The sequence below is a fragment of the Triturus cristatus genome, chromosome 6, assembly GCF_964204655.1.
Source record: "Triturus cristatus chromosome 6, aTriCri1.1, whole genome shotgun sequence".
Classification (NCBI taxonomy): Eukaryota; Metazoa; Chordata; class Amphibia; order Caudata; family Salamandridae; genus Triturus; species Triturus cristatus.
In genome coordinates this window covers 898694320-898718377 of record NC_140589.1, presented here as the reverse complement: position 1 = coordinate 898718377, position 24058 = coordinate 898694320, and the positions used below count along the sequence as shown (strand labels likewise).

Genomic DNA, 24058 nt, shown 5'->3' with positions numbered 1-24058 from the left:
ACTTGAATGCACTTTTATCCAAGGGTCTCTTGATTTTCCCTATTGCAACTGTTTCTCCCAGTTCCCCGTGTCTGTTCGGCTATTATTGTGCTTAATTGCTTTGAATATCTTTTCCGTTCTATGATTGGCAGTGCCACAAAATAATACAGGAACTGTGGGAGACGTATCATTGTAAAAAACGGGTACTCCATCCAGAGGTAGGAGGGATAGCTTAAACCAGAATGGAAGAGCCGGTCTGGCTTCTGTCCGTGCTCTACCGAGGGTGCTTGCCACCAGCTCTTCATCTTCGTGGTATATCTGCACCACTAGGTATTTCAATGTCTCCCTTTCCCATTTGAGTGGGGTCGCTTATCCTTGTATCTATAGCTGCACGAGAGGGAAGACATGATTTGCCACCGTTTTTTTAGTCCAGATGCTTGCCATTAGCCTGCAAATATGGTCATAATCTCTGGTAGACTGCTTACTGGGTCCCATAGGTACAAAAGTGTGTCTTGGGGATTTTAAATGCCATCTGTGTGCGAAACAGATACCTTGCTCCGGTCCCTTATTTATAAATAAACATGCCAATTCACTTATACCTGGTTGACAATGCGTGGGGTAGTGTCAATACCCACTTAAGGCACAGTTACATGGTGATGTGACCCAAATAATATGTAATGGAGAAACTGAATGGCTCTTCCTCTGGGGGGCTCATGCTTTTCAGTGCTAGTGTCTCCCAATGTACAGTGTTTGAGATCCAGTCCAATCTCAAACTCAAAGTCCTGCATCCCCAGGCTGCACCATCTTGGGTTTACCACAATCGAAACCTCCGGCATGCCCCTTGGTCCACCCTGACAGGTGCTTCATGCCACCATCGGTGGGTGGCTGCCGCCATCTCAGCATCTGCAGCTGGTGTTCAGCAGCCGGGGCCTTTACAGGTTTCAGTTGCTATCAGGATTATGTGTTTTGTGGGTCACTGGAATTATCCGATTGGGCAGCTGTGACGTATTTCGCTTGGTTATGGATCTGCCTTATTTGCCACATAACCCATCACCTGCTGCATAATCTGCAGATTTTAAGAGAAAAAGAATTTTGTTTCTAGCTCGAGGTGTCCAGAGGTTACTAAGAAAAAAGCGACAATTGCCCATTGCAAAGGTTGACTGGTCAACTTTCTGTTGCTTATTGCTACGTTTGAGTGTTAAACTGGTATTAATAAGGTGCAACCTTTGTCCAGACAGCATTAACAATTCTAACAAGCATTGGCATAGCCAATAGGTCTCGCCTTTGGGACCTTATAAGTGTTTAGCCATGCAACAGTTGCATAACTAAATACTTATAAGGTCCCAAAAGCGAGACCTATTGGCTATGCCAAGCGGCCGCGAAAGTGATCGCGATCAAACATCAAAGCGGCCGTGAAAGTGAAAGTAATCGCGGTAAAGCGCTGCGCGCGCGCCAGCGCACATGCACTGTAGCTCTAGACTGGCCTGGCAGCACTTTTTGGAGCCCTCTCAATAAGTCTCGCCAGACCAGCGCATGCGCTGGGTCAGGCAAGACCTAAAAATGACAAATTAATTAACTAAGCCTGTCAGAAAATATGCTGCATTATGCCCATAGTTTGCCTTTTCTTGGCGCTTAATTTGGCCAACCCTGCCGCATTATTTGGCGCTCCCCTGCAGCATGCTTGCAGTGGCCCTGGCCGGCAGGCAGGGAGCGCACAGATTAAGCTTCTACTTCCATCTTGGGCTCAGCTACATCCCATTCACAAATCCAGTTGTTGCTCTGCCATCTGTATTGCAGTCAGAACTGAACAACTTGTTAGTGGGATTCCGACTAGCATCTCTTCTATCTATCAATTATTCGTGAGTTGTGACATGGAATGTGTTGATGGCAGCAGTATATACAAGGAGATATGTTAAACCTCCAGCAAAGAGACATTACTTCGAGAATTCTAGACATGGAAATGTATGACTTCATCTCCCTGAAGGTTCACTGACGCTCTGCCACAGCTGGGCCATTTATACACAAGCCTGTCTGGTTTCACAGCCAGTGTGAAATAGTTCTCATGTATGTTTCCTGCTGCTATGAGTCGGGAACATTCCTAATGTTTGAAACATCTGTTCGTCCAAACGTTAAGCAGTGTGCACACATGACCAGCTAGCCCAGTCCTGCAGATCCAAGACGCCAAGGCTTCGGGCTCAGTCCTCATGGCTCGGAATGATGGGGCTTCTCGAAGGTATCCGCCCGTTCCAGTTTGGAAAATACGTTTCTGAGCAGTATGGGGCGTCTCTCGCCCAGCACACCCATAAACCCTAGAAGGTTGGATCTACGCTGGAAGGCAATAGCTAATTATGAAAGGGGGACCCCTAGAAGGGATGCAAGGCGGGAGAGGTAGGGGTAAATCAGTCAAAATCAACTAAAAGAAACACCCGCCAAGTTTGTATAGTAGTGGGCCTAAAACAAAGGTCCCTAGATAAGACAAACACTGACTGGAGCTGAATGGACAAACTGATTACATAATGACATCACAACATTGATAGATAGAAAAATATATTTCTTATTTATTTTTATGGATACAGTATTTTCAAAAGATTTTTTTTAAATTATACACATGAAAACATGAAATAATGAAAAACAACGGATATGCTACATAACAGTTATACACATTGTTTTTCAATGTCCCACACATCACTAAATTCATACACACATACATTCATTCCGTCAGCAATCACGCTAACAAATAACGGTCTGGGTGGAGAAACTTCCAGATGAGATCATCTAGGTGGCTAACTCATATATCATCCAGTTAGGAGATAAAGATATTGTAGAGTGAGAAATGCCGAAAGTTCAAACGCCAACGCGCGTTTCGGTATCAGACCCAAAACTGGGCCCCACCTTCATCAGGGCGAAGACCGATAGGTAGTGGGGGACATGAACCAAACTTTAAAACTAAATCCGCAACAATATGGGTTTATGTGCCCATCTTCACTGGATGGATGTATATATATTCAGAGACTCAACTGGCCTCTAGTCCAATCCGGGCGACTGGTTATGGCAGGAAGGATTCTATCACGTGTTGGTCCCGCGGATCAAGTAGGATTAAATGCATTTACCGGTGTTTAAAAAGAATAGCTCAGGAAGGTGCAGCTAGATCTGCGATTTGCGGCAGAACGGTGATAAATGCAAACTGGTTTCCACACGAATACAGGTGGTTCAAAGATAAGCTGCCCCGCGACGCAAGGGCTTCATCAGGGTCATGAATATCGTGTTTTTAAAGCAACTAATATTTTCTGTCTCTACTAGTTCCGCCATATAGCAAAACGCTGATCGCAGGTCAGGCAGCGCGCTGAAATCGTCCTGAAAATATCCATTGCTTTAAAAACACGATATCCATGACCCTGATGAAGCCCTTGCGTCGCGGGGCAGCTTATCTTTGAACCACCTGTATTCGTGTGGAAACCAGTTTGCATTTATCACCGTCCTGCCGCAAATCGCAGATCTAGTTGCACCTTCCTGAGCTATTCTTCTTGTACACCGCTAAATGCATTTAATCCTACTTGATCCGCGGGACCAACACGTGATAGAATCCTTCCTACCATAACCAGTCGCCCGGATTGGACTAGCGGCCAGTTGAGTCTCTGAATATATATACATCCATCCAGTGAAGATGGGCACATAAACCCATATTGTTGCGGATTTAGTTTTAAAGTTTGGTTCATGTCCCCCACTACCTATCGGTCTTCACCCTGATGAAGGTGGGGCCCAGTTTTGGGTCTGATACCGAAACGCGCATTGGCGTTTGAACTTTCGGCATTTCTCACTCTACAATATCTTTATCTCCTAACTGGATGATATATGAGTTAACCACCTAGATGATCTCATCTGGAAGTTTCTCCACCCAGACCGTTATTTGTTAGCGTGATTGCTGACGGAATGAATGTATGTGTGTATGAATTTAGTGATGTGTGGGACATTGAAAAACATTGTGTATAACTGCTATGTAGCATATCCGTTGTTTTTCATTATTTCATGTTTTTCTGTGTATAATTTAAAAAAAATCTTTTGAAAATACTGTATCCATAAAAATAAATAGGAAATATATTTTTCTATCTATCAATGTTGTGATGTCATTATGTAATCAGTTTGTCCATTCAGCTCCAGTCAGTGTTTGTCTTATCTAGGGACCTTTGTTTTAGGCCCACTACTATACAAACTTGGCAGGTGTTTCTTTTAGTTGATTTTGGAAGGCAATAGCTAACAAAGTAAGACTTTGCTCTTTATTATACTGTCGAAGGACGTGGTCTACACCCGAGCTGGCCCATTACGCCTCAGCCCTTAGGGATGTTCTGGATGCCAATCGATTTCATAAATGCGACTGGCTCCAACACATCAAAAAGACATTGACTGCTATAGGTATGAGGGACTAATGGGATAATCCAGCTGGCGCCCCCTTACCCTTAGCAGAACAATTGAAAAACCAAATTGGTTATGGAATTTGCTAGGTGAGATAAGAGCGGTGGAGAGTATGTCTTTGGTTCCTAGAATTCAAATCCTGTAGTTCTCTGGCAGCCTTCTAGGATATTAAATCCGTCCCACTTGACAGGAAACGTTACTTCCAATTTAGGGTAGGATCTCTGCCACTAAAACCCTACACAAGGAAATGGGCTGTGGGATCTGGTGGAAGGTGCCCTTCCTGCATCGACTTTATGGAAACTATTGGACGTGGCCAATGTAGCCTATGTAGGTCCTTGTAATAAATGGATCAAACCTATAATCAAGTCTTTGGGGACGAGAAGCAGTTTCACAGCACTGAGAATTCTAGGGTCGGATCCTCAGCCACTGTTTGCATGTTCAATTGCCAAGTTTCTGGGCTGGATGTGGGCATTGAGATCTAGGAAGATACCACCTCAGCTTGTTGGATATGTCATCTTCCACTGGGATTATCAAACATTTACTAACATAAATTCTATTGTGATTGCTCTTTCTTATGTATTAGACCTAGCACACAGTGATGATATTAAGATAATGGACTGTGTTGTACATATTTCTTTAATTAACCGTGTATGCTACAATGCCTTGGCTCTCATACATGGGATGATTTTCTATGATTACTGTATATTTTAATCATTAATATTTTTAATGAATGTGCTTCTTTTAAAATGCTTTTATGACAATAACTGTCGTAATAAAGCTTACTTAAATGAAATGCATGCATAACTATGTTTTCTTCAAAAGAGTCCATGGTGCAATGTATGCATCATATCTAAGGATTTAGACTATCAAGGTCTAATATTAGCACTGGATGGTACAGGGAAACCCAAGGACCACTGGACAAAAGTGGAAAACCTGGAGGAGATTCCACTGGTGCAGTTTCATCCATCAAACTGTGGTGGTTGTACCTTCATATTTAGTATTTTGTTCAGAAATTAAGGATTTTGTACTACTATCGAACTCTAAATCAGTCTCCAATGTACTATTTTCTTTCGAAGTAGAGCACTGTGCTATGGATCTGATCGCAGAATGTTGTTTTTACCTTTAATCAAAATTAAATGTATTGCATGGGAATGTATGATGTTACAATGCATACATATACAACGCATGCCTTTACAATGCAGTTTTTACATCACAACATTCTTTACAACGCATTCTTTTACATCGCATTCCATTACATCGCATTTTCAGAAACTACCTTTACAACGTATTCCATTGCATCGCATTATACCTTTACAACGCATAGTATTACAATGCATACCATTACATCGCATTTAAGGTAAGTGTTGGATAGTGTACTGGTAATAATTACTATTCTAACTCCAGTGAGTGCAACAGTAGGGTAAGTGTTGGATAGTAATTTACGTAAATGGGTCGCGACACTGCTCGTCATGCTGCAAATAACCCCAAAGGATTCTGGATAGTGTAGTGGCTACGGTGAGTACGCCTACGCCACGAGTATATAGAAATATAATGCCATCCCTGGACACGTGTTTCGAGGTAATTGCCTCTCGTCAGCAGGGAGCAGGTAGGTATGCGGGGTGCCGATGACTGCCATATATATAGGTAAAATACCTTCCAAGGCGCGCAGGTGCAGACACCGGGCTCGTCAGCCAAAGTCGCTCGAATGAGCTATTAGTAATTTACGTAAATGGGTCGCGACACTGCTCGTCATGCTGCAAATAACCCCAAAGGATTCTGGATAGTGTAGTGGCTACGGTGAGTACGCCTACGCCACGAGTATATAGAAATATAATGCCATCCCTGGACACGTGTTTCGAGGTAATTGCCTCTCGTCAGCAGGGAGCAGGTAGGTATGCGGGGTGCCGATGACTGCCATATATATAGGTAAAATACCTTCCAAGGCGCGCAGGTGCAGACACCGGGCTCGTCAGCCAAAGTCGCTCGAATGAGCTATTAGTAATTTACGTAAATGGGTCGCGACACTGCTCGTCATGCTGCAAATAACCCCAAAGGATTCTGGATAGTGTAGTGGCTACGGTGAGTACGCCTACGCCACGAGTATATAGAAATATAATGCCATCCCTGGACACGTGTTTCGAGGTAATTGCCTCTCGTCAGCAAGTGTTGGATAGTGTATGGGTACTATGCGTTGTAATGGTATGCATTGTAATGACTTGCGATGTAATGCCTGCGTTGTAGTGACATGCGTTGTAATGACATGTCTTGTAGTGACATGCGATGTATTGGCTGCATTGTAATGACATGTAATGTAAAGGATGTTGCGATGTAATGACTGTTATGTAAAGGTAGTGCGATGTAATGACTGCGTTGTAAAGGTTGTTTCCCTTTGCAAGGGAAAATCAGATTGCAAGGTACACTGCCATCTTGTCTTCCATAGAATAGTTTGCATAAAAGTGACAAGTGAAAGAAAGTTTGGGTATTTGGGGCAGACAGAGGGAAGGATTTTATTTCCTCACTGAAATGCATCTTGGGGATAAAGTTTAAACAAAGCCGAAAGTCAATATCAATCCCATAAATCAGGCATTTGGGGGTAGGGATGATTTGTTCCTAGACAGACAACATATTGTGATTGATAGGGCTTTATTTAGGTAATTTCTAGTGTGTCCTCGGAGTATAAAATCAACAATATCGAAGGGACAGAATGTTGAGGACAGATTATGGAAAATGAAATATCGACAGGTAAGGCTAGATTTGTATACCTAACTCCACATACATGTGCGGTACATATCTTCAAGGCACATAGATGTGGAGTTAGGAGTAGTAAATCTATACATCCCGAATTGCACTTACCTTTCAATATTTTGTCTCTCGATATTCTGGCCTCGATGTTGTTGGTGTTGCCATTCAGGAGTACAATAGCAATTTCTTGCTAACTCTGCTGACCAAGCAGAGACTAATGCTTTTTTCAGACTCTCAATTGTGTATTAGGATCATCTCCAGCCCTGCTCTTCATTGAGCCTTAAGTTGGATGCTCCTAGCCAGGTTATGAATGTGTAAACTATTGCTTCTTTACCCAGTTAATATTCCTTCAATCACGAGCCGGACTTAGAACACAAAGCAGCCCTGGCAATTCTATTGGACAAGCCCCAGCGGGGTGGGGGGGGGGGCTACGGGTTATCGGGGGTGGGTAAGGGTGCTAGTGTGAAGCATTGCTGCATAACTAAACCAGCCCCCAGCACCGCTGCTTTTGTTACTGGGGGGTCAATATTGCAGCAATGCTGCAAAACCGGCCCCCAGTAACAAAAACGTCCTTCATCACTCCAAAACCGGCCCTACCCTTCCAGCCCCCCGGGGAAACGCCCGATGCTCGCTACGGCCAGTCCGGCCCTGCTTCAATCCCTCTTTTCAGATCCTCACTTTTATGTTAGCTTCTTTCTCCTATTTCTAATTGATGCTGAAGCTTAGATGTGCCTGATTATAATTCTTTTGTACTTTACTGCTTCTTTGTAAAATGCTTGGAATTATGTTTTTTTATTGTATGGAGCGCGGATAATATTTAGTTTTAAGCAATATATAAGAATGCTAAAGCTAAATGGCGCACACATTTCAATTGACCCTCAACTGTAGTGTACACTCCTCATTTCATTCATGATTTTCTAGGAAAATGTATAATATTTCTTTTATTAATATCCATATTAATAATTTTGGCCAGTCTATTGCAATGGGAAACGAAAGATTGATCTGATTTCTAAGATAAGAGAATGGCCCTTATCCCAGCTTTGAAAGGTTGGGGCTCATGTTAATAGGTACATATGCTTAAAATGAATGGAAAATGTTTGATCCACTATTTTGGTGCAAAAATCAGACGATCTTTAATGAATGAAGTCAAAAATGACCCAATAAAATGGAGGTTGGCCTAACCTTAGAAATCCTAAATTGCTATATCTTATTGATAATTAGGGTGAGATTCTGAGTCTGACAGAATTCGACTCCATATGTCCCCCCCACTCACCCCGGTACGAAGTTACAGATGACTCTGGCATAAAAGTTTGAGGAGGAACCAAGGGCCCTAGTTACGGTGTCAGTCAGTCGGACCGCCTACCTCCGTCGCATCGGGCAGGTGACCGTCTGACAATGACCATGGTGCAAGGGTGCCTGCATTGCAGGGATGATTGGCTTTGTGCAGGAAGAACAAAACAATCATGTTAACTTCGGTTTATATGGCGCCAACTCACCTACAGGTCTCTAGGCGCTTAGACCGATGACCAACAGCTATGCTTCAAGCATAAAAGAAGTGAAAGAGAAACCTTGTAAGGCAGCTATTTAAGTAAGCCAAAAGCCTCCTTAAAAAGAAGTGTTTTTAACTGCTTCCTAAAGCATAGGAAATTTCCTTCTCTCCGAAGTGGTTCTGGTAGCCTGTTCCATAACTGTGGAGTCAAAACCGAAAAGGATCTTCCTCCTTTAGTTGACAGCTTATATCGAGGACAAACCAACAACTGAGCGTCGCAAGATCTAAGAATTCGTTTAGGCTTATAAAGCTCCAAGCGTTCTTTAATATAGGCAGGAGCCTGTCCATGAATTGCCTTATGGGCCGTACATAGGCTCTTGAACTCCACTCTCTGCTCAATAGGGAGCCAATGTAACTTGAGCAGTAAAGACGAGGCTTGCATTCTTCTGGGGAGTCTAAAAATCAGTCGCACCGCATCATTCAAAACAACCTGCAATCTATTGGTCAAAAACTTAGGCAAACCTAAGTAGAGGGCATTCCCATAATCCAACCTCAAGATAACTGTAGCAGAAACAACTGTATATGTACAAATACCGCTGGTAATAGCATATTCTTCTTCTGACATAGAGGGAGATTCATTCACTCAGGAGCGGCCCGTGCAGGTAAGAGAGGTGAGGCGGTGAGGCGGGGGGGGGGGGGGGGCGGAGGGAGGGGGAGTTTGGGGGGGAACTCGACAGACGACAACAAAGTAAAATTAAATATTTATTTAATTTTGCCTCATCGTTGTCTGTCGAGTCCCCCACTACGGCCAACTGCTCTTACCTGCATGGACCGCTCCTGCATTCACTTCTTGTACTTTGCTGCTATGGCATAAGCAGAAATTGTCAAGCACAGAAAATAAAGGACACTTGTATTGCTTGCCCGAGGTATGGATGACTTTCCCCGGTATACACTGTTACCTCTTCTCACTGTTCGTGAGAAGTGGAAGGAGCAGGTGTCTCTGTGAAAGGATCACAAAAGAGCAAAAAGCAAAGTAGGTTAAACAACCTCCTATAAGAATAAGAAAAGTAGTCAACGTGAGCAGCAGGGCCAGTTGCCAGGCACTGAACAGGCCCAGGCTGGCCAGGTTGCTCTAATGAGGTTTGAAAAGCTCTGATAGAGAGACAGTGGGTTTCCTGTTGGCTGAGAAGTACAAGCTGCAGATCACATGGCAACAAGGGGATGAGGGGTTGCCAAACTGGTTTTGAAAGGGAGAATGACACTTTAAGACAGCACAGGCAGACTCCCAAATGTGCCACCCAGCCACATGAACCCCTGTAATTAGATTAGGGGCGGGTTGGAAGGGGAGTGCTTAGGAGAATTAGCCACACCAGTAGGTTGGGTTAGTCTGATCCAGCTCCTCTAGAGAGACTTTCTCCATTTTGGATGTTGGGAGAATAGTTCTTTCTGGAACAAGAATATGTCACACTGTAGAGGAAGTGGTCATACCCTTGGGTGGCACCCTGCATCCCATTGGTCAGGGGTGCCCCCCCACCCCGGCATGATGCCCAGGAACACAGGATAAATATGGAGGAGATGCATAGCTCTTCAGATCTGCTGCCTGAAACTACCAGGAGAAGGACTGCCCTGCTGGAATCTGGGTTTGCACCCAAGAGAGTGCATTCTGATGCACAATCTGGTACCACAAACCTATGGACTTTGCCTTGCTTCAAGAAGGATTAAGGAGTGGACTCCCTTCAAGCTACAGGTTACCAGAACCCACCTGCATCATCTCCACCAAGAGTCCTGATGTGCGTCCAGTGAACTTCTAAGGATTTGGCCAGGTGCATTGTGGGAATTGTAGCCCAGACATCCTAAGGGTCAGCTAGGAGATTCCAGACCCTTGGATTTGCATTTTGGACACTTTGATCCCTTAAGAGGAACTTCAGGTAGACATTCCAGAAGTTTGGAGACGTTTGGAATAACTTTTGGAAAAAGGTCCACAAAGACCGACCGGACATCGAAAGTCCAACCGACTACCTTCAACCTTGACACGGCCTGGATTTCAGGTTCATACCGCTGAACGCTCCAGAGCTCAAGACTTCCAGGAGTAGCCGGTAGCTCTCGCTGAACGAAGCCAGTGAACCCTCTGCGAATCCGGCCTGACGAAGGGTCTTGCTCATCATTAAGAGGAAATCTACCAGAAAAGCCAAATCAGCGGAGATAAAAATATCGCCCTATCAACAACAGGGTGCTAACATGCATTATCGCATGTTAGCACCCCTTTTCACTACGCTTCCCTTTGCATCTCTAATGAGATGCAAAGTGGGCGTTCCAGAGCAAAATAATAGGAGAAATGTCGCTAAGCGACATTTCTCCTATTATTAAGCTTCACGCTTACCCTGTTAGAGACAAAAAAAGTAGCGCTAACCACGGTTAACGCCGCTTTTTTACGTCTGCTAATTTTCAGATTTAGCCATGTAATCCAATGGGAGGTGGATTACATGGCTAAGTCCACCATGGGCTATCAACAAGGATATCCCTATCCTTGTAGTTTTATCGCTGCATTACCAGCGATAACCTCCCAAAATGCCGCTATCGCTGGATTTTTTATCGCCTGGGCGGTTAACGTTGTTAATAACGCTATAACCAGGCGATATTATCCAGCGATAGTGGGCGTTAAAAAAATTAACGCTAAGCACCCTTAGCTTTCATTTTCCCTGTTCCTTGTTAATATGCCCCAAAGTATTTAAATCTGAAGGTCAAATTTAGACCAAGGCCTCCACTTAGTGTATCCGTCCAGGACTTTGACTTGGTCCTGGTCAAGCACAACCAGATGTCCAACTAGAAAGTGTTCATTCTTTAAAAATTCATATCTCTGGTCCCCTACATTGGATTTTGTTGTTTTGGAACGTATTTCTTCATCAAAATATAATCAATTTGTCTGAATTGGAGTTTGATTTTTATTTTGTCTTGTGTCTTACTCATTTAAATGTATTGGTGTTTTTAATTGCTTTACACGCCTGTCTCCTAATGTTTGTTTGCCTGCTCGTTGTCAGCTACAAAGGGATGAGCAAGGGAATAATTTATTGAGACCTTGACTGTCCCTCTTACTGTGTTTGTGGCCTTATTAATAGTGGTAAGTCACTACTTATCACTACTAATAATCCACTTTCCAGCATTTGTTAGAGTGGCTACTTGCCTCCGGGAATGTTAATAGTTTTAAACTATGGCTGAATATATGAGAACCTGACTGAGATTGGCAGATGTGTACAGCTCTTATGCTCCAGGACATCTGGCTACTTGAGCTCCCTTCACTGATTAATTGCTAGTAAAGGACACAATTGATGCCATCTTGTGGAGTGGCTATGTTCCCCAAGCTATTGATGGCTACAGGCTTTAAACACATGTTTACTGAACACTAGCTTAAGGAGCTCATGAAGCACAATTTTCAGTTTCTGCTCCATGTATTAGATGAAAGCAATAAAGTATATCTTACAGGAGTTTTGATTATGTACTCTGCATGGTCACTCAGTAGTGGTATACTGGCTGTTCGCAATCCTTTTTCCAATTGACTACTTTGTTTAGGACTGCAAATATTTTTTTTAATCTGTTGGCTTCAGATATTGCATGGCACAGAAACGAACATTGTCCAATACGTTTTAGCCATCACGTTCCTACTGTGCATAGCCATTATTTGCTGAAAATTAACCCTTCAAATAGTTGTTTGAATAAAAGAGAAATCTAGTGCGGTGTTGAGGTCTTAATTTGCTGAAGAACTAAGTAGATCTAGAGTAGTAGAACTTTCTGAGGAAAACCTTGTGGTCGAATATGATAATATGAATTAAATCTATAATGTTATGTTATGTTATGTTAGGTGATTTTATATAGCGCGCAGCTGCCTCAGTGAAGAGGCGTCCCGGCGCTTGCAGCAGTGTCAGTAAGAAGCTTGGGCTAGACCGTAGGGAAGAGGTAGGTTTTAATAGCCTTTCGGAATGACAGCAGGAAATCTAGCCACCGGATCTGGACAGGGAGGGAGTTCCATAGTTTAGCGGCAAGAAACCGGAACGACCGGCCCCCGCTCTTTGGCGCTTCACTCGGGGGATCGTTGCTAGGAATTGCTCAGCAGAACGTAACTGGCGTGTAGGTATGCAGGGGACTAGCAGATTAGATAGAATCTTGGGGGAGGACAGCTTTAAGGTTTTAAAGGACAGGCATAATGCTTTGAATTGGATCCTTTGAGGCATGGGTACCCAATGTAGGTGTCGCAAGGCACCTGACGCAGAACTGGTTCTGGGAGCCTCAATAGTACTCGGGCAGCAGTGTTCTGTACTCGCAAAAGTGACTTCGGCATTGTTGGCGCCTAGCATGAGAGAATTAGCATCATCTAATCTAGACAGGATAGTCGCCTGAACTATCAACTGTCGGATTGGAGGATCAAAGAACCCCAGCATGGGCCTCAAGCCCCGAAGGAGTCCAAAGCAAGTACCAGCGGTCTTCTTGGTATGCTCCTGAAACCCAAGGGTGGAGTCAAACCAGATCCCTAGGATTTTTACTGCCGATTTAGGGGTATGGGCAGTGCCCAGAGACTCCGGCCACCAATGTTTGCTCCAGAGCCCCTTGTCCCTCCCCACCAGCAGCACTTCTGATTTGTTGGCATTAAGTTGAAGGCAGTTAGCGGTCATCCAGTGCGCGACTGCAGCTAGGCCACTCCGAAATCGCACGGCGCCCTGGGAATGGTCATCCGAGAGAGCCACCACTAGCTGCGTATCATCGGCGTACGAGACCATGGTCAAGCCATGATCCCTTGCCACCGCCGCCAGGGGTTGAACGTAGAGATTGAACAACACAGGGCTTAAAGCTGACCCCTGGGGCACCCCCTGTTCGATGACATGGGCGTGTGAGAGGAAGGGGGGGCCGAAACCTGGAATGATCTGTCAGAAAGGAAGGAACGAAACCACTCCAAGGTCAGGCCCACCACCCCCGCCTCCTCTAGCCGATGCAGGAGGATCTGATGGGAGACCGTGTCAAATGCGGCGCTAAGATCGAGCAATATATTATGAGAGCCTCAGTTTGTCCCTCATCCAGGATGGTCCGTAGATTTTCACTCACTGCTAGAAGCGCGGTCTCTGTGCTATGACCCGGGCGGAAGCCATTCTGGGAGCGATCCAAGGCACCTATGTTGTTCAGATAGCTTGAAAGAATGGTATTGGTATGGGCCTCCGCAATTTTAGCGACCCAGGGCAGGAAGGATATGGGTTGAAAATTTTCCAGTTTAGTTGGACAAAGTTCGTTTTTTTCAGCAAGGGAACCACCCTAGCTTGTTTCCATGCCAGGGGTACCACCGACGCGGAAAAAGAGGCCTTGATGATCTGACGCAGAGGCGTCATAAGAACAGGTAGTGTATCCCTGAATTGGGTCAGCCTCATGGGATCTATAGGGGAGCCTGATTTGACCTTTTTGCTCAGGGTGAGGAACTCATCCTGGGAGATAGGGGGAATTGCTACCAGGGTATTAGTGATCCGAGGATCTGATGGAACCCTGGGGTCCAAAGGGCAGATAGAGAAGGATTTATAAATAGCTTCGACTTTCTGGACGAAGAAAGTGGCCAGATCCTCACATTGCTGCTCAGACGTAATCCACGGAGTGGAGGGGTCTTTCCTAGTTTTAAAATCATTGAGTATTTTGAAGATGCTTTTTACCGGATTTTTACTTGACTTAATCTCATTAGTGAGATAAGCTGATCGAGCCCGATGTATGGCCTTGTGGTAGCGTTTAATCGCATCCTGGTACGTCTTTTTAGCCCCAAGGTCGTATACCCTTCTCCAGGCCCGTTTTAGCTTCTTACAAATGCTGCGCAGGGCGGCCAAAGAGTCTTCATACCAGGGGTTGGAGTTAGAGCAGCGATCTTTAGACCATTTGGCAGGGATCAAAATGTCTAAGGCCTGTAATATCCAGTCACAGATGATTTATACGCTTGCTCAGGATCTGTGTCTAGGATGGGGGAATAGGATGCCAGAGTGGAGAGCAAATCCTCTATTTTAAGTTTGTGCCAGCAACGTCTAAGAGTGGCTTTGGGGTTGGTTCGAGGAATAGGATCGGAGAGCGGAGAGAAGATAGTAACTAAAAAGTGGTCAGACCAACACACTGGTCTAGGTTTCTTGACCAGGAGAGAAGAAATGTTAGAGAAGACCGGGTCAGGTAAATGCCCTGCAGAGTGGGTGGGGCCCACTACCAACTGGCTTAACTGACAGGCATCTAAGTCAGCAAGCAAGCTGCTGACTTCGGGGTCATTAGGACAGTCAAAGTGAAAATTAAGATCACCAACGAGGCGGAAATTCGTAGCTGTCAGTGCCAAGGAACTCACGGCCTCAATGATAGCTGACTTGAATTCCAAGATAGGTCCGGGGGGGCGATAAACTAGTAAACCTGAGAAGGAGGAGTGGGCATTAAAGAGATGACAAAACGAGCGCATTCGCACCCGGCCACATCCTCCTTAAAAAGTGAGCAGCGGTAACAGGTTTTAAAAATAACAGCTATGCCCCGCCTCTAGTCTCTCTATTAAGTGTCAGGATACTGAACCCTGGGGGAAGAGCGAGGCACAATTACAATTGCCTCAATGTTTCTTCTTGGTTTGTTCTGGTTGATGGTGTTCTACAAAGAATAGGAGTTTTATTAAAGGAACTCACATACAGTAATGCATATTTACTTTAAGCCAGCTTCCAAGTTAGCTCTAGAAAACTATAAATTGAGGTTAAAAGCACACAAATGTTTCAGTAGTAAGACACAGCACAGAAAACTTGAGACTTACCAGACATAGAGGATGAGGTAGCAGCCAAGAGCTCATAGAGGTCCTGTCTCCTTGTAGGCTATACTATTACTTTGGTACCCCTTTCCCCAGATCTCCATATCCCTCATCATACCGGGGCTGTTAGGATTCCTAACTTTACTACTACTAAATGCATTTTGTGAATACCGAAAGTCGTAAAGTTAGGATTTTGTCTCAGTTTAGTAGTAGTAATGTTAGGAGTCCTAACTTTACTACTACTAAATGACTTCTGTGAATACCAAAAGTAGTAAGTTTAGGATTTTATCTCAGATTAGTTCTGTGAATCAGCCCCTAGGGTATTTTATTTAGTAACAGGTCTTGGTTAATGCATCAAGAAGTTTCGCTCCTGGTTCTTCTACTGATATGGGTGCTCCTACAAGATTCAGTCAAGCATTTCAAGACCTTCTGAGGCAGGATTGCACTGCTTGTTCTTTATGGCCGTCTTGGCACGGTGGCCACTTGCACCTGTCTAAAGGGGAAATATTGGACATTTTCAATTGGGTTTTCTCAAATCGGTGTGATTGAAACTGTCTGTCATGAGCTGAGTATTCCCTTTTTGAAAATGGAAGAGGGAGCGGATGTGGCGTAAGGGCTAGAGCGGCCAACTTTGAAGCTGGGGAACCAGGTTTGAGTCTTGCACAGGAGGCTCAAACGTCCTGTGATTCTGAGCGAATCACTCAATCTCTCTGTGCCTAAAAATGAATGTGTCCGTCTTAAATGCAACTAGTGCTCATGTAAAGCACTTTGATACCTTTGGGTCGAGTTTGCGCTATATAAAAAAGCAATAAAAAACATTGACTTACTCTCAATGAAATGGCATTAAAAGCCCTTTAACCCTTTGTGGGGCCAATTACGAGCTTGTGTGTGACCAAATCTTGGAGATGCTGGTTAGCTGACCAACGAAATATGCATGACATCTCACTCTGTTTAAAAACTATAATGGAACTACCTAATATATATCTGACATTTTGCCTGTCAAACCTGAAAGGGCCAAATTACAGGTTCAGTCTAAGAGGTACTCCTTTAGTGATGAATACGAGTGAATCGCATGCAAAAAGATTCTAAGTTGTCTCAATATGCCTAGCAAAATACCTGCCGCTTACTACTGACCTGAATCATAAGCACCTGTTACTGAAAATGAATCTGGGTTTAGCATTCTAGAACGGATTTAAATTTTGTGGAAATGGACGGAGAGGTTGTGCTTCGTTTCCTTATGGTTTGAGTGTTAGAGATACCCTGCTGCAGCTACTTGTAACATGCACTACCTATACCCACCAAAAGTGATAATATTGTCAACTGAATTTGGTCGCTAAAGAACTTAGAGCTACTGACTATGCTTTAAATGTTTGTTTTAGTTTGGTACGCCGGTGATTGAAATTTTCGTTCGTACTTTTTTAAAATTTATAATTGGTTTTATTAACATTCATCGACATAAAACATACAGTACTGAGGATTTAGCATGTTTGTACACAGTGAAGACAAGCAGCAGTCACAAATACAACACTACTTTTTAGTGGACGCTAAGGAGTAGGGGCATCATTGTGATTGATGCTACGAGGCGGGCTACATATATTACCCCGTTAAGAATTCCAGGGGTGCAATATTGTGGACCATTTTTTGGGGCAACCTCGGGCCGTGTAAACTGTCTTATAGCTGTACATGCACCAATTCAGGTCTTTTTTCCAATCTACAATTGTGGGTGTGTGTGTGTCGCTCCCCAGAGCTGCGCAATGTTCATCTTAGCTACCATTAAACCAAGTGTAACCCATTGCGTTTGATACATATTTAGGTCTGGGGGCTCCCAGATGTTCAGGAGGCATTTACGAGCCTCCGGACGGAGGACGATTGTCAGTACTTCACTGATTACTTCATGTACCTTACGCCAGTAGGATTGGATATGTTTGCAGTCCCAGATTATATGGATAAATGTGCCTAACTGAGTACACCCTCTTCTACAGTTCCATCCCCCGGACACTCCCATATGCAGCAGTCGAGGCCCTGTAACATAGACTCTGTGGAGGCTTTTGAGCTGTATTAGTCTAAGGCGTGCTGGGATTGCGACTATTCTCGGGGAGGATACTGCTTCCTGCCATTCTTCATCGCTGGTACATTTTTATGAAATCCTTAGATGATTGGAGATTGTTCAATTTTGTTACCTCTTCAAAGTATTCTATATCAAGAACTGTTGAAACAATTGCAGTACTTGTAAGAATGGCATAATATCACGATGCTTGAAATGATTACAAAAACATATTTTGTCAGTCTCCAATTGCTATATTGCCTTGATCTTTTTTCATTCTTCATAAGATCCTTATGTTTCAAATTTTCTATTCTTGTATTTCTGCACATTTTCCCCACCCTACCTCATAGATCACAATCTTTCTCTGAAACTATATCCCTGCAACCAAACAATAACTACTCTCATCTACCTTATCTACTCATCCCACCAATCAATTCCAATGATCGCATACTGATATTCATGCATAGCGCCAATACATTTAATCTACAATAAAGAAACTGGAGTAAATGCATGGAACGAATTCACATAGAGCACAAGACTAATCCAAATATGCAACAATGATTAGCAATACCTGCAGGATTTACCACTACCCGCCTTACAGCATGTCAACGCCTCGTCAGGGGTAGAAGCAGTATATAAATTCAATTGCAATATAAAAAATGAATTTGAAAATAAAAAATTATAGTATCGCCAATTCACCAAATTGGTAGCAGGAATATTTATGTGATTCCCTTGATGATACAACTTAAAATTGGGCTAATCATGATGGCTTTGAACATTTTTACATGTTTTGTAAAATGTGTTATTTTCTCTTAGCTATCATTTTTATACATGTGGAGAGTGAGAAGCGTTCTGAAGTGCAGGATACACGAACTATAAACAAAACCCCAGGATCCAAAGCAGAAAAAATGTCAAAAGAAACATTTTTCTCCAAATCTGCTCCAGGCTGCTGAAAAGAATTGCCTTTCACTGTGTCCAGCTGTGTGGGTGACAGCTGGGAACTTTATTTATCCAAAACCTGCATCGCCTGTTGCTTTTCCTGTGTTTGTTAGTTTGCCTTTCAGTGTTGACCGCATGTAGGTAGACATTCGTTGTCCCGGTGTTCCATTTGAATATAAAACAATTTAAGATGAGTGGTTGCAGGAAAGAGGTTTGGGGTGGGTGTGAAACGTGGCGCGAGGGGCTAGTTTGTGCTCCTGTGACATTAGCTGGTAAATCTGTCAGGACACACCAGGATACAGTAGGGCACTTGCTGGAGAATATTGACTCGGTTTACTTCTTGAATGCTTGCCCAAAATGCCCACTTTCCTTTTTTTGTTATCAAGAGAGCTGTGCAAACAAGATGTGGAGGTTAGCACTCAAAGCTATGTGGGAGTTGGACTCCAAACCACTTTCGGTATGCCCTGAGGCCTTCTGTGTCAAATTAAATCACTCTAAACCAATGTGGTAAGTATATAAATTGGAAATGTTAAAAACCGTAGGCAAATAATTGATACGTGGTTCTATTTTACCGAGACTTTTCACTGGTGCAAAAAAACAGGGCCATTCTATTTGCCCAAAATGTACTTCTGTCGGTTTATGGAATGGAGCTCTACCTTATGACTTAGGGCAAAATAGAGTAAAACCTGTTTACTTAATTTTTTTAAAGTTCTCTTGAGGGCTAATACTTATTTGCTAACATCTTCATTATGTAGTTAAAATGGTTTATGAGCAGTACACATATTATAGTGGTTTATCAGCGGTTCCACGATCAGTTTTCCTCCAGTTTCATCTGGTGCGAAGATTTTTTGTCATCCTTACTGGGGCTAGTTCAGTTTACCCCATTCCGTATCACCCACACAATTAAAATGTTGCCACTGAGACTGCCCTTTACTGTAATAATGTACCAACTATGGGGCATATTATCAAGACAGACGATTAAATTATCGCTGCTTCAGCGGCAGAAAACTGCCGCTAAAATGGTGATAATGGGCTTGATAATATGCTCTATGGAATTCCAATTGAAGCTCAGGTTAGATGTCCTTCACATCTAACATGGGTTTCAATTGGAATTCCATAGAGCATATTATCAAGCCCATTATCGTCGTTTTAGCGGCAGTTTTCTGCCACTAAAGCGCAATAATTTTATCGCCTGTTTTGATAATATGCCCCTTTGTTCGCAGAATGTCAACATGACTAAATTTGATAAATCTATTGAATTACTACAGCGGATTCAAATAAGAAACATAATCAAATGGTCGTCAAGGAGAGGAGTCACACACACACACAAGCAGATACAACCAAGTTGTTTCCTGCAGCAAAAATAAACCCTGTGCATGTTTATGGATGTGCCTCACCTTTCGGCAACCTGAGTATCCATGAAGCTAGCGTATATTTATCCCCCCCCTCCTTTTAAGTCTTCTCTTCCCTCTAAAATTGGGAAAAATACATAATTACCTGTAGCAACAAATACAAAACATACCTACTCCACAAACTATTTTGTACAGTCTTTAAAACCACAGCTTCTTCCACAGAATACATGAATTACTAAGTGTGTACATGTAATGTAGCTGCATGTTAGTTTCTAAGGTGGTTCCCTTGAGGAAGGAAACCCTTTTTGGTTTACTGCTCTGCCCAGGTCCATGTTGGACTCCATTGGGCAGACGTGGGTGGGCGGGTGAGTGGGGCTTGTAGGGCACTTGTCCAGACATCAATGATGTTGACCATACGTCTTGACAGCAAAACGGGATGAACTGAACACCCTGGTGCCTGTGCTGCAGGATCGACCCACAGTTCAGGACTAGGTATGTTCCTCCTTCTTGATAGAAGGCAAGGCCATGTCTGCTCTTTAGTGACAGCTTCTACAGTCAACCAGAAGGCACAGCGGTGCCACCAGCGTAGCTTTCTTGCCACGCCGGGTTGGGTACTTAAAAGTAAATTACTCACTGACCATAGGCCTGAAACTGTAGTGCCCCAGGTTGCAGAGAAGAAGCCAGAGGTAAAGCCGGGAGAAACACCGTAGCAGCGGCAGGAGCTGGACAAATAGGGGCGCTGCTTCCCCCTCCGCTCGCAGCAGCTCAGTGACGCGTAACATCAGCACCTCGGCACAGCTGTGAGTGGTTGTCACTGTACACGTCAGAGGGTGAGGAGCTTTCAAAGGTGTTTAACTGTAAATGGCCTTGTAAACCTTCTTCTCTTAAAATTCTTGGGGCTGGCGGTCAATGTACCTAGTTCCAGTTATAAACAGATGGGAGATGTTCATTGGTAGGTTTGGCTGGTGTGGGTTTCCTGGTTTCACCTTGCTCAGAGCAGGGTTAGGAGACAACTGATCTAAAGTAGAGAAGAGCTGAATCCAGCTTTGGGACCTATGTTTGATTCTAAGTGATTTGAAGGTCCCTCCCAGCCCCGCTGCTAAGGATGGGAGAATTTCCTTCTCACGAGCTGGGGGAAGATTTACATTGAAAATGTCCAGCACCCATCTGGTCTTTTATAGCTTTACATTTTAGATGCTGTTGCTTGTTGTATAAACAATTATTTTTGCATTGGTTGAGAATCCGGCGCAGACCCATAAAGTGAGGCCTCCTTTCGGTCTTCCTTTTGCCTGTTTTAGAGCTGGAGTATTACAGAATATGAAGCCGTCTAGGTCAATGCTCTCTGACGCGCATGTTCTTTTTTAAGAAGGATCAGTCCTTGTCTTCCTGCTTTTTTCCAAGTCCTGCAATGTTCTAGCTTAGCATTCTAATACTTTCGTTTTGGTCAAGCCTGGGGGGTGAGGGGGATTCCTATGGTTGTTGACTATGAGGCCCTCAGGGCAGTAAGTGGTTATGTCCTGGGCCACCTTTGTTGACTTCTGTCGGCTGGAGCAAAGCCGACTGTCTTGCTTCAGGGCTGCTTTCTTGGTACAGATGGAATATGATTTCTGAGGCTCATTCTTGTTGGGGAGAAACACTGAAGGGCCATAGCCTGCTCTCCGGGCCGGTTGAGTGGTCAGTTACTTGTTTCTCAATGCATTTGCTCCAATAAGATGGTGGGAAGAGGCTCTGTTCTAACTTCTGTTATAGATATGCTTCTGGATTCCAGTTCTTCTGCATGTCCCAAGATTTGTTGCACACATTGTTTGTTGGGCCACAAATTCTGTGTTGCTACTTTGCAGTAAGTTATAATTGACAGCACAAACATTACGCATCGCAGGGCATTTGGAGTTATGTCTTGGAGGCCATGGAATAATCTAATTATTTTAAATATATTCCCTTTATTGGGGATATCATGTTTGCCTCTGGAGTGAACTCCTCAGTTTCCGGAGCAAGGCGATAGTACATACGTTTGGGAATCAAAGTGAGCCACTCAGTTGTTCTTTGGATCTTGAGCCTCGTGTTATTCCCTGCTAGGGTTCTACTGGAATGAAAATGACATGCAGGCTTTTGCGCCAGGGTTTTTAATTTGGTTGAAGGTGATCTGGGCAGACTCTTCATGGTGTCCTGTTTTGATGCTATCCGGTCGTGAGTTGGTTGTTGCTTGTGCTAGCGGGGTGGGATCCATGGTTGGGCAGTTGATGGTCAAGATGTACTCTTTGCTTCAGCAAGGAGATGATGGCGACAGGTACTCTCGTTAATCTTCTGTCCTCATACGGGATCTTGATTGGGTATTGGGAGCATAATGATGGCAGCTCGAGTGCCTGGTCCTAGATATGTTCAATAGTGTACTTCCTGGTAGAGATGATACTTTCCTCCTCCTGAGGTGCAAGATTCAGAGGAGGCTGGGGTTCTCTGGAGCCAGTCTAACTCTTCACGTGCATGTGAATTCTGCAGGTTATGTCAAGCAACAAGCCTGAGTTGTCATTAATGAAGGCATTGTTTCTGTCAGGTGTCAGTTGTTTCAAGCTGTCTGTACTTGGAGCCTCAGGTTCTTCTGTGACATTTCACTGCTTATTATTGTCGACATCAGGTTTGGACGAGCTCAGACCGTCATTGATGGGTTCTTGCATGGCACTTAATGAATTAGGGCTCTCTGCGTTTGCTTTATCTAAGGGCTCTAGTGCTATCTCCCTTTTTTTTAATTTCTTTTTGTATTTTCTGTACACCATGTTAATTGTCGGTTTGGATTGAGACTCTTCTTTTTGCGGGTAGGGGTGCTGGTAGGGGTGCATCATGTGATGTTATGATTGGTACAGTGTTGCTACCAGTGATGGCTCCGATAGTTAAGAATGTGTTTGGGTCGCCCTCTGTGCATACACATTGGTTGAAGGCTATCAACCCTTCTTTTACAAGTTTTTCTTTTGCACTCTGCTAGTGTTGAACTTATGCCTTTTGGCACTTCACATAGATTTTCAAGGAGTGGTGGGCAAGCACACTTATCGTTTTGGGCTGGATGTGCGCTCAGCTTGATTTTTCTAGCTTCTTCCATTATCCACAATGGCGATTGAGATGGCAGAATCGCGCAACACTTGAGGTTGGTCGTCTAATTTTGCTGATTGGCAAATAATGCTCCTGCTATTGTGTCCACGTTTTTGTACATTTCCTTCATGGTTGCCAATAGTGGTTGTGCAGGTGGGGTTTCAAATGCCTTTAAGGCTGATTTCTTGGCTTCGTGTTCACAGGAAAAAAGGTTTGCACAAATAGGAGTCATTTCTAGGCTGTCTGAACTGCTGATAAGTCTTGGCGAGATCACACTTGGTGTTTGACTCCTGTCGCGCCCCCTGATATAATCGTCATCCGCAGGTAGTATTGTTCTGTTTGGTTCATCGATGCTTAGGAATATTTTTTCAATAAGAATTGGTGAGGTTAAGTTATCAATGGATGAAGTCTCTGGGCTACATGCTTGGGTCTTTACTGCTTTAGGTACAACCACACATAAAGAAGAGAAGGCTTTAGTATTCGATAATCTATGTTCGGGGAAAACACTCGGGGTTTTTAATACTGCCCTCACCAACTAGATAGTGGCATGCTTCATCATAGGGCCGCTTCTACGCCCCGCTGCAGGCCAACATACAGAGTGGAGCACAAAAATCCATTTTTGAAAAAAGCTCTAGGGATCCATTTGTGCAGAGGCAATAATTTTAGTTAAAACTATCCAGTAGGATACCCTCTATATTACTTTATTCTTGGGCCCTTCCTGATAGGGTTAGATAATGTGTTTCTGTTTAGCAAGAAGAGCTAAACAAGGGAGGTGCTCATTGTATGGCTCATTATAGAGGTGATAGAAAACTTTCTGTAGTTGTCCTGTAGCTTAGTAGATTGATGCCAGCAAGTAATAAACAGTTACACTGCATTAAAACAAATGTTAAAGAGGTAGCAATTAAGTTCAACAAAATTGTGAGTAGCTCTGTAAAAAAAAGCCTAACATCACAGTGCTTCAAGAAAACCTATATGGTGCAAGTCTGTTTGCATATGCAGAACAGCCCATCCCTTGTCCTCCAAAGGTAAGAGTTCTGGGGGTGTTTTTTAAGTTTAATATGGTTGATACCACTGTGTACTCTTCTAAAGATAGTCAACCTTTTTAGCAAGGTAATGTGGGTGAGGGACAAGCGCTGCATACCGAAGGATGTCCTGCTCTTTCATACTCATGTTTCTCCCTTCTCACACAGAGTTGATAGAACCTCTGAGTCTTCAGTGACAAAGCCTCTACTGCTGAA

At 43.7% G+C, this 24058-nt stretch overlaps 1 protein-coding gene across 2 annotated transcripts in view; it reads left to right on the top strand.

The window, feature by feature from the left end:
* SLC22A3 (solute carrier family 22 member 3) overlaps positions 1–24058 on the top strand; it is a 681970-nt gene that overhangs the window by 185313 nt on the left and 472599 nt on the right. The window lies entirely within an intron of this gene.